This window comes from Triticum dicoccoides, chromosome 6A, assembly GCF_002162155.2.
Source record: "Triticum dicoccoides isolate Atlit2015 ecotype Zavitan chromosome 6A, WEW_v2.0, whole genome shotgun sequence".
In the NCBI taxonomy this organism is placed as follows: domain Eukaryota; kingdom Viridiplantae; phylum Streptophyta; class Magnoliopsida; order Poales; family Poaceae; genus Triticum; species Triticum dicoccoides.
The window spans coordinates 384680479-384696037 of record NC_041390.1 but is presented as its reverse complement, the minus strand read 5'-3'; positions in this window follow the sequence as shown (position 1 = coordinate 384696037).

Here is a 15559-nt window from a genome sequence, read left to right as displayed (position 1 = left end):
CCTTGTTAGTTTTCACCTCCAATGCCCTGTTTAAATTGTAAAAACAACGTAGAACTGCTGCAGCAATTGTTTATGCTTATCTTGCATAAAAATAGATCGCATTTCCATTGTTTGGAAGCCCTCTTCGAGTGTATGAACTTCTCTGCACTGTTTTAGGTCTAGAAATTTTTCCTTCCAGAGCGACCATTTTATCCAAAATAATAATTGCAACTTGTGAAACATGTTTGTTCCACACTTAACAAATTTTCAGCTTGGGGTTCTGCCTCCAAAAGGCGATTTATCCTTTAGTGTTGATAATCCGTCGTATGTCATTAGCCCTCTCTTAAACCGCCATCTAGACTTTGAACAGCCATGCCCAGTTCACTTCATGCGTATACCTTGAATTGCCGATTTAATATTTTGACAAACACATACGAACCGCCAATCGTAAACCGTCCATTTTCCTTTTACAGACTTTGTAAGATGACGAAGCAATTTGCTGCTTGCAACTGGGTTCCATCTAGGATCACAGAAATGCAAATCAATGAATATGTCACCACCGGCGCTTTAGCTTCAAAAAAATGTCCTCCGTTGGCGAGTTCCTGGCCCTGAATGCCCCCCTGAACCTCAAGATGGAGAAGTTATTGTATTCTTACAACATTTAGCTCGAGGTTTCAGTCCTCCCAGATCAAAAAATTTCCGGGATGTTCTTGCCAGGCTCCAAGTTCATCCTCAAGATATTGGACCAAATTCTATGTCCAACATATGCAATTTCCAAGTATTCTGTGAGGTTTATCTGCAAGAAGAACCAACTATCGATCTCTTTCTAGATCTCTTTCACTTAAACCGCCAGATGGAATTTTCTGATGGACCTAATACTGAACTTGGCGGTGTGTCGATTCAAAAGAGGAAAGAGGTTGACTTCCCTCATGCCAAACTTCACATCCATCCAAAAGACTGGCACCACACCTGGTTCTACTGTCAGAATACTGCCCCTGCTGAAGAGAATCCTTTACTGGGCTACCATCCGCACCGGCTCAGCAATAATCACCCTTTACCTTAGAGATTTCCTACCAAAGACTGACAAGCTTATGCATCTCAACTCGCCAAACTCCGGGCTCTCCTTGCCAATGGTTTAACTGGTGTTGATCTTGTCCGTTGCTGGATTGCATGGTGCATTCTCCCTTTAAGCCGCCGGCCCGGATTGATGTTTGAATACACCGGCAACACCAATGATCCTCAACAGTTTAATTCAATAGAACTGACGAACGATGAAGTTAGTGAAACTGTAAAGAAGATACTTGACAAACCGCTCGCTGTATGTACTCAAATTGGTCTGCGTCCTTTTTACGCCTCCAACAAACCGCCAGTGGTAAATATTTTAACCTTGTACTTTTCCTGATCCTTCTCCGCTTTGACACTGCTATAATAATCCTTTTGTGCAATCCCATAGGCCAGTAGCTCCTTTTGGAAAAAGAAAACTCAAGACAATGTAGCTAAGGCTCCTCGTGGTAAGACCAAGGTCATCAAGAAAGCTGCCAAAAAGAAAACTGCTGAGTCCTCGGAACCACTAGAAGATGTCGATGACTCGGCTGAAGAGGTAAAGTTTGACTCCCTTGACTTCTATCCATATATTTTACTGATAATGATTATTCCCAGGATGATGTGGAGGCCAGCCATGCAGATCATGTTGAGGTAATTTATCTTTCTTCTGACTCAGAACTTGTGTCGGTTCAACGATTTCGCCGTGCAGTTCGAAAAGTGAAATGCTCTGACCCTGTTGCTCATTTGGATCAAAAACTTTCTTTGAACACATAGCAAACCGAAGGGCGTCGCACAACCCGGCACAGTGGTCAACATGTCACTTCTTCCGGTTTACCTCATACCCCAAACCGGAAACGTCGTCCAGAGGTTACTTGTTCTCCTGAAAAATGTTATCTTTTGAAAGGTTTCTTCCGATGCCCTCTCAATTCATCTGATTCAAATTATCAGGCATCTTCTAATTCGTCTGGTGGTTCATCAACCACTCAGCTGCCTCCACTGAAAACCGTCCCTGGGTAAGTGTGTAGTCTTCCCTTCTCTTTCATAACTCAGTTGACCATGCTAATCTTTGTTTTAATATTAGTGCTCAAGCTCGTTTGAGTAAGAAGGCCAAGACCAGTGCCCCTACCGGTGAAGTTGAACCGGAGAAAGCTCCCGAGGATCTTGATAAAAACCTTGATAATCTCATGGATGATTTTACCCCGCCAGAACCAACTATCAATGCTAATCCGCCGGAATCTGATCCGGCCATACATGAGGATACCTCAAGTCCACATGCTATGCCTGCAAGTTCGGTTGCTGATCCACTGAAGTCAAGTGCTAATCCGCCAAGCCCAGGCAAAGACGATGACGTTATTGTTACTGGCACTGCTTATACCGCTCCGGGTGATCCAGTTGTCTTGGCAAAACATACCGCCAAAGATGAGTTTATTTCAATGGGCAAGAGGAAAACGGAAACTAATATGTCAAAATATGCTAATCTTTCTGCCCAGCTTCTTCATTCCGGATTCTTGAACCGGCTTTATACAAGTCGAGACAATGAGGCTGACTTGGTAAATCTGATGAAGGAACGTTATGAGGTAAACATTTTCCTCCTTATCTTTGTATTTTCACTGCCTTGTATCCTGTAGCCCCCAAGGGTCGGTATAATTTGTAAAAACAAACCGGGACTTTTGAATTTCCAAACTGCACATTGTTGACTTTTAAGTTTTTTGAACAAACACACATTAGCCCCCAAGTGCCAGGATTGAAACTTGTATGAATCCTTGGGACTCTGAATAAGCAGTAAGAAAGAACTAATCCGCATTAGCCCCCAAGTGCCAGGATTGAAACTTGTATGAATCCTTGGGACTTTGAATAAGCAGTAAGAAAGAATTAATCCGCATTAGCCCCCAAGTGCCAAGTGTAGAACCAGTTCTATGCTTGGGACTTTTGATAAAATATTGAAATGCTCCTCTTGATTTTGGCAGGCTGACATAAACCATCAACAGACGCAGATTACTGATCTTCAAGAGAGTATCAAATCTCACCAAGAAGAATCTTACAAAGCCAAAGATGAACTTCGAGCCGCTTTAACTTCCATGGAACAACTGAAAGAAGAATTAAAGATGGAACGTGCCAATTGGGACATTGAGAAGGGCACATTGCTAAAACGGGCTGAAGATGCCGAATCTGCTCTTAAACCGGTGGCAGAAAAACTTTCTGGGTTGAAACGTCAAGTGAACGCCATGACCTCCGCAGTGTTTGGTAAGTACTCCTGGCAAAGTATTTGAAATATCCATCTTGTAAGGTACCGGTTGAAATATGAAATTCTTAAACCGTTGCAGGTAGCCGCATTACTCATCTGGGCTCAGATGTACGGATGAAGCTGAAAGCAGCATATACTCTTCTTGAACAACTATACACCGATGCCCAACGGGTTATCTGCGCAACATCCTATGATAATCCGGCCCCAACACTAATCAAGGACACTCTGCCAAGGCTATCCATGGTACCAGCACAGCTAGAAGAGGTTAAGCGATCTGCTACCAGGGCCGGCGCTTTGTTGGCACTTACCCGAGCCAAAGTGTGGATAGCTGACTTGGATCCGGTTGACCTTGCCAAAGGCTTTCCAAGCACACAAGAAAACGGGGCAGATTTTGATGATGTAGCCCTTAAAAGAGTGACAAGGGAAATGCGTCCTCTGGCGAGTCAGCTGGCAGAAGATGCTAACTTGACGGTTCACCGGTCTTATTATGATGCCAACAACAAATGGATTAACCCTGTCATTCTGGAGGCACAAAATCTTATTCCAGGAAACCGTAAGCACACTTATGCCCCTGACATTGATCCGTCAGAACTTATCAGTGAAGAAGCTATCTTTCATGCCTTAACCCGGATTGACTGGACCACTACAAACTTCCAACCGCTAGGTGGGGAGGAGGAAGCTGAGCCGATGCCAGATGACCCATCAACATCGCATCAACATGGTAATGAAACTTGATCTGGCCATCATAGTGATGCTCGATAAACCTTGTTCTGCTGGAAACACCATATTTTGGGCCTTCAAGTTGTTGGGCTTTCTGGTGTCACATAGGGGGATCAAGGAAAATCCGGAGAAGGTTAAGGCAATAGAAAGGATGAGTCCGCCACAAACTCATAAGGAAATGCAAAAGCTGGTGGGCTGTGTGACCTCGCTGGGGTGCTTCAACTCCAAGCTAGGGGAGCATGCTCTCCTGTTCTTCAAACTGATGAAGAAAAAGGGGTCGTTCGAGTGGACTCGGGGGCTGACATGGCATTTCAACACCTCAATAGATACCTCACTATCCCACCAGTGATGGTGGCGCCGCGTCCCCTCGAGCCCCTAGTGCTTTACCTGGCCGCCAAACCTCACTCCGCCAGCGCAGCGCTAGTGGTAGTCTGGGAGGACCACCAAACCAAGGGCCTGCCAGGCAACGCCCCATAGCCGGACAAGGCAACGCAGCTTTAGGACGGCGTCCCTGGAGCCTCGACGACACCAACGGATAAACAGGTTCCACAAGACGGCGCTCACAATGCCGCAATTGCCCCAATGGGCGAGCAAACTCCCGAGGTCCTCCAGCCTCAGGAGGCTTCAGACTCTGCCAACACTTCCGCCCTCGTCGAGCACCCAGTGTACTTCGTCAGCACGGTACTGCGGGACACGCGGGCATGCTACCCCATGCCACAAAAGCTCTTGATCACTCTCCTCGTCGCCTCACGCAAGCTGCACCACTACTTCCAAGGGCACCCCATCAAGGTCGTTTCGGCCTACCCATTGGAGAGGGTACTTCGGAGCCCCAACGCTGTAGGTAGAGTCGCCGAATGGAATATCGAGCTACAGGCATTTCAGCTGGAGTTCAGCACCACCAGGGTCATCAAGGGTGCTGCGCTCGCCGACTTCATGGCAGAGTGGACTGATGCCCCAGGGCCAGAGGCAGGTGAGGACCGGACGCTCTCACCAGGGGACGAAGCACCAGATGGCTAGGTCATGTACTTCGATGGCGCCTTCGCACGACAGGGCGCGGGGGTTGGAGTTGTGCTCGTTTTGCCTACTCAAGACAAGCTCTACTACGTATGTCATGCAACTCTGCTTCCAACATGGCGAAAAGGTCTCCAACAACATCGTGGAGTACGAAGGCTTGATTGCTAGCCTCAAAGCCGCAGCCGCTTTGGGAGTGAAGCGCCTCACCATCAAGGGCGACTCTCAGCTCCTCATCAACTTCTCCAACAAAGTGTACAAGCCGAAGGATGAACACATGGAGGCATACCTGGCGGAGGTTTGCAAGATGGAGAAGCAATTTCTAGGCCTGGAGCTGTAGCACGTGCCTCGCGACATGAACAAGGAAGCCAACAATATCACCAAGAGGGCATCCAAGCGCAAGCCTCAGGAGCCCGGCATCTTCGAAGAATGGCTCTTCAAGCCCTTAGCAACCCCTCCAGCTGCGGAGCAGCACTGCCTCAGGAGGAGCTCCCGCCAGCACCAACCTCGGAGGCCCCGGCCTACGGCCCGACCTCAGGAGCGCGCCTACTCCTAGCACTCGAACCTCAAGAGGGGTGCTGGACCAAAGAATTCAAGGTGTACCTGCTTCAGGGGGCCCTGCTGGAGAAAGAAGAAGACGTCGAACGTGTAGCTCGGCAGGCCACAGCCTACAGCATTTGGGATGATGAGCTTTACCGAAAGTGACCAAACGATGTTTCCTTGTGATGCATCTCCAGGGAACAGGGGCACGAGCTGTTAGCCGACATACACGGCGAAGACTGTGGGCATCATTCATCATCGCGCACCCTCGTGGGCAAGGCGTTCTGTAGCAAATTCTACTAGCCCACGGCACTCAGCGACGTGGCCGAGCTAGTGAGATCATGTGAAGCCTGCCAGTTCCACGCCAAGCAAATCCACCAGCCTGCCCAGGGCCTCCGGACCATCCCACTGTCGTGGCCGTTTGCAGTCTGGGGGCTGGACACCTTGGGACCGTTCCCCCGACCGCCCGGGAGCTTCCGCTACCTCTACGTCACCATCGACAAGTTTACCAAATGGGAGGAGGTGGAAGCAGTCCGCACCATCCCGGCCAGCTCGGCGGTCAAGTTCATCAAGGGCCTCGTGAGCCGCTTTGGAGTCCCTAACCGCATCATCACCGATAACGGCTCACAGTTTACTAGCAACCTCTTCAAAACATATTGTGCTAACCTTGGAATGCAGATATGCTATGACTCAGTAGCACACCCAAGGAGCAACAGGTAGGCTGAGTGCGCCAATGCGGAGGTCCTGAGGGGCCTCGCGACAAGAACCTTCAAGAAGAAGCTCGAGGCCTGCGGCAGGGGCTGGCTCGATGAGCTCCGGTCCGTGCTGTGGTCCGTCCACACCACTGCGACCAAGTCGACCGGCAAAACTCCGTTCTTCCTCTTCTACGGAGCTGAAGCGGTTCTCCCACATGAGGTTAGGCATCGCTTCGCATGGGCATTGGCATTTGACAAGGCGCGCCAGGACACCGAGCGGGGGATGGACCTCGTGCTGGGGGAGGAACGCCGCCGTTAAGCCTCGCTCCGAGAGGCAAGGTACCAGCAGGCGTTGCGGCGGTACCACTGTCGTAGCATCCGCTCCAGGCCGCTCGAGGTGGGAGATCTCGTCGTACGGCGGGTGCTCCCCAGGGAAGGGCTGCATAAGCTCTCACCCATGTGGGAGGGACCGTTTAGGGTCGCCCACGTCTCCAGGCCTGGTGCCGCGCGCCTCGAGACACAGGGCGGAATCCCCATCTAGAACGCCTTTAACATCCAGCACCTCCGAACGTTCTACCCATGAAGCAATGCCCCGTGCCTGTGAAGGTCTCCGCCCGTGACACTCTCACGTAATAATGGGTGGGGCTGTACACACCCCAGAGTCTCCAGAGAGCTGCCCTCCAGCCTCAGAGGCTCCCTCCCATGTCTTAGTGGCAGCACTTAGATCCGCGCTGGTGAGAAGACTATACTAGGTGCCGGAAGAGACTGTTCATTTGCTTTGTGTATCTGGTTTGCAACCTTTTAATGAATTTGGAGTTCGCATGCTTTCAGTTGCCTGACCGACTTCCCCCTTCATTTTCACTTTTGTGTTTTGGTCCTGGTTCTGGAGGAGTGACAGTTGCCCATCACTCCTTCCCGCGCGCCTCACGCGCGGGGGGTTGGCAGGTGTGTGCGTGCGACGGGCTCGCCCCATGCAGCAAACACACTTCGCCGTAGCCCTACTCCTACGGAGCTCCGACTTTTTCTATCCTCGCAAGACACACTCGAGCAAGCTCGTGATATGCGCACCCTGTTGATGTCCATGCCCCCCGGGTACTGCGATGCGGTGCACTGAGCCACGATGGGCTCATTCCTGAGGGCTCGTGCAAAGAAGAATAAAACACCCGACGGAGCTTTCTAACAACTCCGCAGCCTCGTGACATCCCCTGAGGTCAGGGACTCCCGAGCCGATGGCAAGAAGGTCCTTACCAGACAGTGGTACATGCGCCCTCGCGAGGAGGGGACTATCGTAAGCGTATCAAAGCTAAGTATCCTACCATACGCATTGGAAGATTGAGCACCGCAGCATAACATCGGAGCTATAAGCATAACATAGCAGCATAAATACCATAGTTCATTACATGTGCCCCCGCAGGGCCCCATTCTTGTTCTTTAAAAAAAGTACAGGAAGAAAAGAAAGGATAAACAAAAGCGGCATGCACAACCGCAGCAGCTCACGAGGTTTGGCTCCAAGGGCCCACCGGACTCGGTCGGAGCCCTCCTCGCGCTTCACTGGAGCACGGCAGGATGACCCACCACCGTCCTCGAAGCGAGCCCGGGGGCGTGGCAGCTGGTCTTAGCCGCCGCTACTGGTGCTCTCGTTGGAGGAGGTGCTGCCGCCGCTGGACGCGTCGCGGCCATCGCCAAGGGAAAGCTTGTCTTCAGCACCGTCGCGGCTGTCGTCAAGACCAAGACCACCGTCGTCGTCGCTGTCTTCAGGGCAGCAGCCTACGCAGCGACCATCTTCCCCAAACACCCTTACATAGAGGGTCGCGACGTCGTCGTACTTGAACTGGAGGGTCGCCTCCTGCTTAGGCCATGTGTGGGCGAATGTCTGCCAGCCAGGGGCCAGGACCGCGTTACCCACGGCGGAAACCTCCACCGCGGCCCATGAGGCCTTGCTGCAGTAGCCGTTGGCTTGCAACCGGAAGCCGCCGAGGCCCGTGGCCGGTAGCTTGCCGGCAATGGAGCATGGGAGCTGGAGCCAGGTGCCGGCCGGCCTCTCCGACCACATGAAAAACTCTGGGAGCACCTCCACTGAATGGAAGCGCGGCCGAGGAGGTCGGGCGACCATGGCACGCCTCACCTCGACGCAGGGGCTGCCCCGCCTCGAGTGGCCCCCGCCGCAAGGGGAAGCACCGTTGCGGCTGCCGAGGACGCCGCCGGTCCCTGAAGGAGTACGCCTGCGCCCCCGAGGAGCCACAGCAAGAGTTGCGGCGTCCTTGCGAGGGCGGCCCCGCCCCCTCTTGGGCGGTGGTGAGCCAGGCCCCTCCTGGCGAGCCTTCCCCTTCTCCACGGCCGAGAACCTCTTCGTTGGCGCCATGGGGGCTGCGGCAATGCGACGAGGCGAGGAGGAGGAAGAAGGAGCGGGTGGCGAGAAGGCAGAGATGAGTGAGGGGGGCTCCGCCCCTTCCCTCATTTATAGCCAGGAGGAGGCCAACCGCCGGTCACCATGATCACACGTAATGATGATTTTCCTCTACATGCAGCAGTGTCTCGTCAAGTGGGGCGATTGCCGAGGCAGCACGGGGAAGTGTAGGCGCTCACGTCCCATCAATCGCCACGGGTCGAATGAGGCCGCAGGCGGTAGGGGCCCGCGGCGCTCCGCACTTGCCCTTTGTCTTCGCCTAGAAGCCAAGTTCGAGCGCACCTTGGGCCCGGGGGCTACTGTCGGCGTTCTGGGACCGGGGGTGCCCAGACTTGCCTGCCTGCAGCCCATGGCGTGGCTCAATCGATGGCCCGGTACGGCCCAGCTTCAGCAGCAACAACTCAAGACCCTCACGAGGGGCCAAGCCTCGCGAGGCGGACGACACCAAGACCTCCCTGGGAGCAGCCTTGCTAGGCTGGCTCCTGAGGAGCGGAGATATCTATGCAGGGCGCACCTCGCGAGGTTCACCTAACGTGAGCCATGACGACCAAGGCCAGGCGGGCGCCAACGGGCGCAGTGTACTAGTTTCCTCTTTGGTGCTAAGGAGGCAAGCACGGACGCGGGGTCCCGAGGCATCAGCAAAGGTTTTCGTATCGATGCAACAAGACCAAGACCAACAGGACGGCTAGACAGAGGTCATCGCGGGGCCCACGGCAGTATCACCACGAGAGCCTCTTGTAGGCAAAGACTACTTTTGTTAGGATAGCTTGTACTAGTTGTCTCCCTTCAAACTTGGCTATTATGGGATCCCTTCCCGCCAACATTTGGGAAGATGACCAAGGCCACTATAAATAGGACCTAGCCACCACCATAGGGAAGGGGGATCATTCAGACCATCCCCACACACACCAGCTCATCGAGCTCAAGAACACCTCACCTCCTAAGGTTGTTCATCCACTGTACTAGTTAATCCTCAGCCCCTCGAGGCAATCCACCACAAAGCTGGAGTAGGGTATTACACCCCAAGGTGGCCCGAACTAGGATATATCTCTGTGTCACTCGTTCTTGGGGTTCGGCGAGCTAGGCCGTGGGATCATTATCGAGCGTGCTAGGGAGAGAGTGTTCTTCGTGTGCACCCCAGTGTTCGGACCTCTCAAGGGTCTGCGGAACCCGAAATCCGACAGCTACTCGTTTGTTATTCTATAAGAACTCGACTATTACTGATGGCACTGAAGTTAACTAGGATGACATCCACAAGTTCCTACACTTTATTGATCGTCTTGAGGTCCTTGTGGGGCGTTTCAATGCTGGAAGGCCACGTGGGATATGTGTGCCAATGCTGCACACATTGAACAGGTCCAACTATGTCGAGAAACTTATGGTACGAGTTGTTTTCTATTATATATGTTGTTCATAAACTCTTGCTTATACACAATTTTATAGATGTGATCTTATTGAAATAGAAACTTCCCAGTTCTATTGTTCCAATACAGATGCCTGACCATGGTTGGGTCAGACTTGCGCTTGGTCACAACATGATGTTTATGTCGACCTACTCCATTCCCCTTAGAGGTGAAAACATACTTATTCATGGGTGGTCTCAAATAATGAAGACTAGTCCATCTTGGAGAATAGGACATAAGGTTATGCTCATGCTTTTCCATGACTCTAAAGCGAATATCATGTTTATTGACCACATTGCAAGATGAAGCCACTTTCAGAAGGTTGTGGATGCACGGAGTGGCACCTGGGCCTTGTCCTGGGGCTTGGTGGCCTCACCCTTGGTTAACTATAGGCAAAGTAGCACTTTTCGATGGGGGCTTTGTATGGTTGAACCTGTATAAGTATTCATACTGCTTTCATCTATGGTTGTTAAGTGCCCCTGCTGGTTTCAGTTAACATTGCTAAGTACTCCTGCTGCTTTTACAGTCTGTCGTGTTTCTTCAGTCTTGTCTTCCTCCAGCCGCCCAAACGAAACCAGTGCCGGTGGGGCCGCCTGCTTCCGCCTCCCACGGCTGGTTGTGCCTCAGCGCACGCATCGCCGCCCCACCTTCTCCTAAATCATTAACGCTGATGTCCGAGGCCTCGTCGTCGTCCTCCACGCGCTTTGGTGTGCTAGCCGTGGCGCCGCCCTCTCGCGTTGTCAACATGGTCAACAAACAAGAGGAATCAGGAGAGGACTGTACATGGAGAGGATGACAGTAGGGGCCCACCATGTCCATGGCCATACGCAAGAAAGTTCCTCATTTCTTGTTATATATACTCCGTTGTTAGCGTATAGAAAAAAGAAAATGCTTACTCCTAGTGGTTTCCTGACATCCGGGACCCACGACATTGTCAGCATATATAGTCAATAGACAAGAGAACAACACAAGATCGGCTAACACCTAGGACGTAGCTGCTCGAGTAGTATTTTTTGTTATTGTTGAGACGGAGCAGAGTTTCAACTGGGCTGTGGCCCGTCTAGCCCAGGCTTATATTTTACATTCACCACATGACCAGCCCAGCTATTTTTTCTTTATGAAAATGAGCCCAGTTTATTTTTTCTGAAGAAAACCCAATCGAGGCCTACTTTCTTTTCTACGCCATGATGGGATGTAACTCTTTCAAGACGGCTGCAAATCTTGAAAATAATATGAAATGGGCTGTAAATATAAAAACAGACGACAAATTGGTAATTACTTTATAATTTCTGAATTTTCTCACATTTTCATATTCCAATTTCACTGGGATTTAACCCAATTTAAATATATCTTCAAAGTACTTTAAATCTGGCTCAACATTTGTGTATTAAAAATAGTTTGGACCCCACAAAATATGCGAAATTTCGTTTAAATTTTTAACCCTAGCCATGGCCAACAAAAAACGGACTACAATAAATTGCATAAGAAGTTGCAACGAGCTGTAAATTATTAAAAAATAGGTAATGGTCTGACTTGTGGGCCTATTAAGTTGACGCGTATGCAAGATTTTTTTACTTATTATATACATCAACAAACGATTCTAGCAGACGTAACCTTTGGATGTCAATCCAACAGTCGTCGTGCTTCTTGAATCTCTGATCTTCTTGCTCCAGCCGCCAAATCCAGCGCCGGCTGTGCTGCCGTGAAGGCCTCACCGCCCCTACTAGTCCCACTGTTGACCAGGCCATCTCTCTACTCAACCCACATCCCTCCACTATTGTGACTTCGCCGCCTCCGGGTCATTCACTTCCTGGGTCTCGCCGTCGCCCATCGTGCTAGTGTTCTCGGCACGGCGTGGTCAATGTTGTCAACAAACGACAACATTGGAAGAGGGATGTACATGGAGAGGCTGACAGTTGGGACCCACATGTTCCATGGCAGCACGCAAGCAAGTACCTCCTTATTACGCCAAAAAGAATGAATCCTCCCAATGACAGCAAGGACCCACCAGCTATATCTTGGCATGGAACGAAGTGCCTCCTTATTAAGAAAAAAATAACGAGTGCTCCCCATGACAGTTGGGCCCACCAGATTTGGAGGCTGACTTGTGGCCCTGCTAAGTTGACGCGTACGGAGGGCATTGTCAACTTAGTCAACAAACAATTCTATCACTAGTGACCGTTGGATTGTTAACATCCAACGGTTGTCCTACTTATTCAACCTCTGGTTTTCTTGCTCCAACCGTCCAAACAATCATGTGCTCCTACCTCCCATGGCCGGCTGTCCTGCCGTGGAGGCCTCACCGTCCCCTACTACTCCCACCGCTAGCCAGGCCATCCCTCTACTCACCCACACCCCCTGTTATTCTGCGACGACGGAAGCCTCACGCCGTAGCCGAACCAGTCAACCCTTGTACTCCTCTCCGTGTGGGAATCCACTGCCATGTCTTCCCCGGCTCTACGTAATCCCCTTCCTAGGCCTCACTGTCTCCACCGCCTTGGTGCTCTCAGCGCGGCGTGGTCAATGTGGTCAAGGAACGACTTCCATCAGAAGAGTACTATACATGGAGAGGCTGATAGCTGGGTCCACGGCCGCAGCAAGGAAGTGCAACCTTATTACGCATAAAATAATGATTCCTCCACCTGACAACAGGGACCCACCAGACGGGCCACCTATTTCATGAGAAAAAACTTTCTCCCCTGATTGCGGGGACCCACCAGCTACATCTTCGCATGGAAGGAAGTGCGTCCATATTACGGGCAAAAAACGATTCTCCCCCTGACAACTGGGACCCACCAGCAATAACTTCACACGCAAGGAAGTGACTCCTTATCCTCCCTAACAGTCGGGACCCACCTAGTCGAAGCATACGTAGCGTTGTCATTCTGGTCGCGAATGTGTACGAACATACTGGCCGATCGTTCTGTCTGCAGGCTACAGCGATGAACCATGGCCGAGCAAGGAAGGGCACGTGTCATAGTAGAGGCGCGGACATAGCATGTCACGCAGTCCTATCAATATCGTGTACACGTACGTATAACTAGGGTGCAAGAAAGTAAATACGGCCACGTACGTACATAAGGGCGGGGTCTCAAATGCCTACTCACGCATATGTACAGCCAGGGCTCGTGTACATGGAGAGGCAGTGGAGAACAGCGACGACATCCTGTCCAACGGCAGCCAACCGGCTGGGTCGGAACGGAGAAACTACATCATGTTCATTGGGAGGAAAGGGAATGCGTCCTGTTCATCGGGAGCCAACCAGCTTGGAGGAACAGCCAAAACGAGGCCTGGCGTACCATAGAATGAAGGAAACAACCTTCTATTCGACCGCCTACGGTCAAAACGTGATCCTGTTCACCGGGAGGGGTCTGGCATACCGCAAAACAGAGGAAACGGACTTCTCTTCGACCTCCTACGGTCGAAACGGGGTCCTGTTGATTGGGTGGGGTGTGGCATACCGCAAAACGGAGGAAACGAACTTCTCTTTGACCTCCTACGATCGAAACGGGGGTCTTGTTCATCGAGAGGGGTGTGGTGTACCGCAAAACGAGACTCCATGGGCTACTGTTCATCACCGTCTACTGCCTCGCTTCGGCCTCCATGGGCTACTATTCATCCACCATCGACCTCCTCCAGCCTCCACCTACGACTGTTCATCCACGGCGTCTCCCTCCTGCCTCCACCAGCTACTGTTCATCCACGGGCTCCTGTTCATCCAGCCTCCACCGGCTACTGTTCAACCAGCCCTATCCATGGAGTCCTGTTCAACCACCCCTCCACGGGCTACTATTCATCTAGCCCTCCACCGGCTACTGTTCAACCAGCCCTCCACCGGCTGTTGTTCATCCAGCCCTCCACGGGGTCCTGTTCATCCACCCCAACCGGCTCGATCGGGGTCCTTTTCATCCAGCGGCAACGGCCACTACTACCACGGGGTCCTGTTCATCCAAACCACACCGGGAATTGTTCATCCAACCCCCAACAATGCTCACTGTTCATCAAGAGGCAGCAGGTTCGATCGGCTTCAGTTAGCAGCAGTAGCGAAGGAATCACTTGGGTTCAGTTAACAGCCAGGGATCGATCGCTGGGCTTCAGTAACATAGACAGTGCAATCGCTCGGGTTCAGTAAGCGAACGCCTCGCTCGGGTTCAGTTAGAGCCCAATGCCTCGCACGCGCGCGCGTACGTGTACGAGAGAAATGTGCAAACCTCCGTGCATCGCTCGGCCCCGACCACCCACCATAACCGGGAACCCCCCGAAATTTTCCTCGCCCTCGCTTCTACCACAATTTTTTCCATCATGGACGACCCAAAGAATGTCATGCAAGTACGTCTCCGGCCTGCCCAGGACGAAAAGCCCATTTTCTGTCATGATCTTTTGTCATAGAAGTAGGAGCCCACCACATCTATGATGATGCCTGGTTTTGTCACAATTATCGTCATAGATGTGTCATAAGCATGACAGAAAAAAGTCATTCGACCCAAAATGCCACGAATGTGACTTTTTTGTAGTGTTATTCCTGTCGAACGCCCCAATAACCATTAGATATGTATCCGACGGTGCCAATTATTGCACGTACATAGCAGTAGAAAAAGAAGTGCCACGACATATTACAAAACTACTACACCACGGCCGAGAACACATGCCCACGCTACGCCATCCGAGAATAGTGCCGCACTTCGAAACAAGAACCGTCAATAAATTTTGAGCTTGCGTCTCGTCACACCAAATTACTACCATGCTATATTTAATTGCAAACATGTTCACACCGATCATAACCTAAACGGTTTTCCACTTAGGAGCGTATTAGTACTCGGTTATAAATACTACTATGCCAAGATGACTGCACATTCCTCCTCAACTCATTATTCACAAAAACAAACAATTCATTCAGCATCGTTCCCTTGCGTGTGCCATGGCCAGCGTGAGTTCTAGGTCGAGAAATTACCACCAGGGAGAGGCAAGCATGGAAGCGGAAGCACGAGAGATGTCCCGCCTCTCCGCGAAAGCAGCAGACATGTCCCGCCACGCAGAAGTAGCAGCACAGAGGTCCCACCACACCGTCGAAGCAGCATGGAGGTCCCGCCGCACCGTCGATGCAGCAGACAGGTCCCACCATGCCGCGGAAGTAGCAGAGATGTCTCGCCGCACCGTGAACACAGCAGAGATGTCCTCCAGCACTGCGGCAGACTGGGAAAATGTCTCGCGGGCAGGCGAAGACTCTTACTAGCGCATGCATGCGATCATCCATAGCCAGATGGACCAGATCTCTGGCTGGGTGAGGTGGCAGGACGACATGAAAGCCTCGTTTGAAAAGGATACTGGCTTTATCCGGTAAATACGGGAGGGCAATGCCAAGCTCTGGGCCGGAATGGCAAATCAGGCGGAGGAGACCGCTGCCTTGTTGAAGAGGACGGGTGTCATCGTCAAGAAACTTATGGACGAGAATGCCATGCTCTGCATCGAGCGCGAAAGGCTGGTGAAGGAATCCGTGGATGTTTCCATGCAGCGT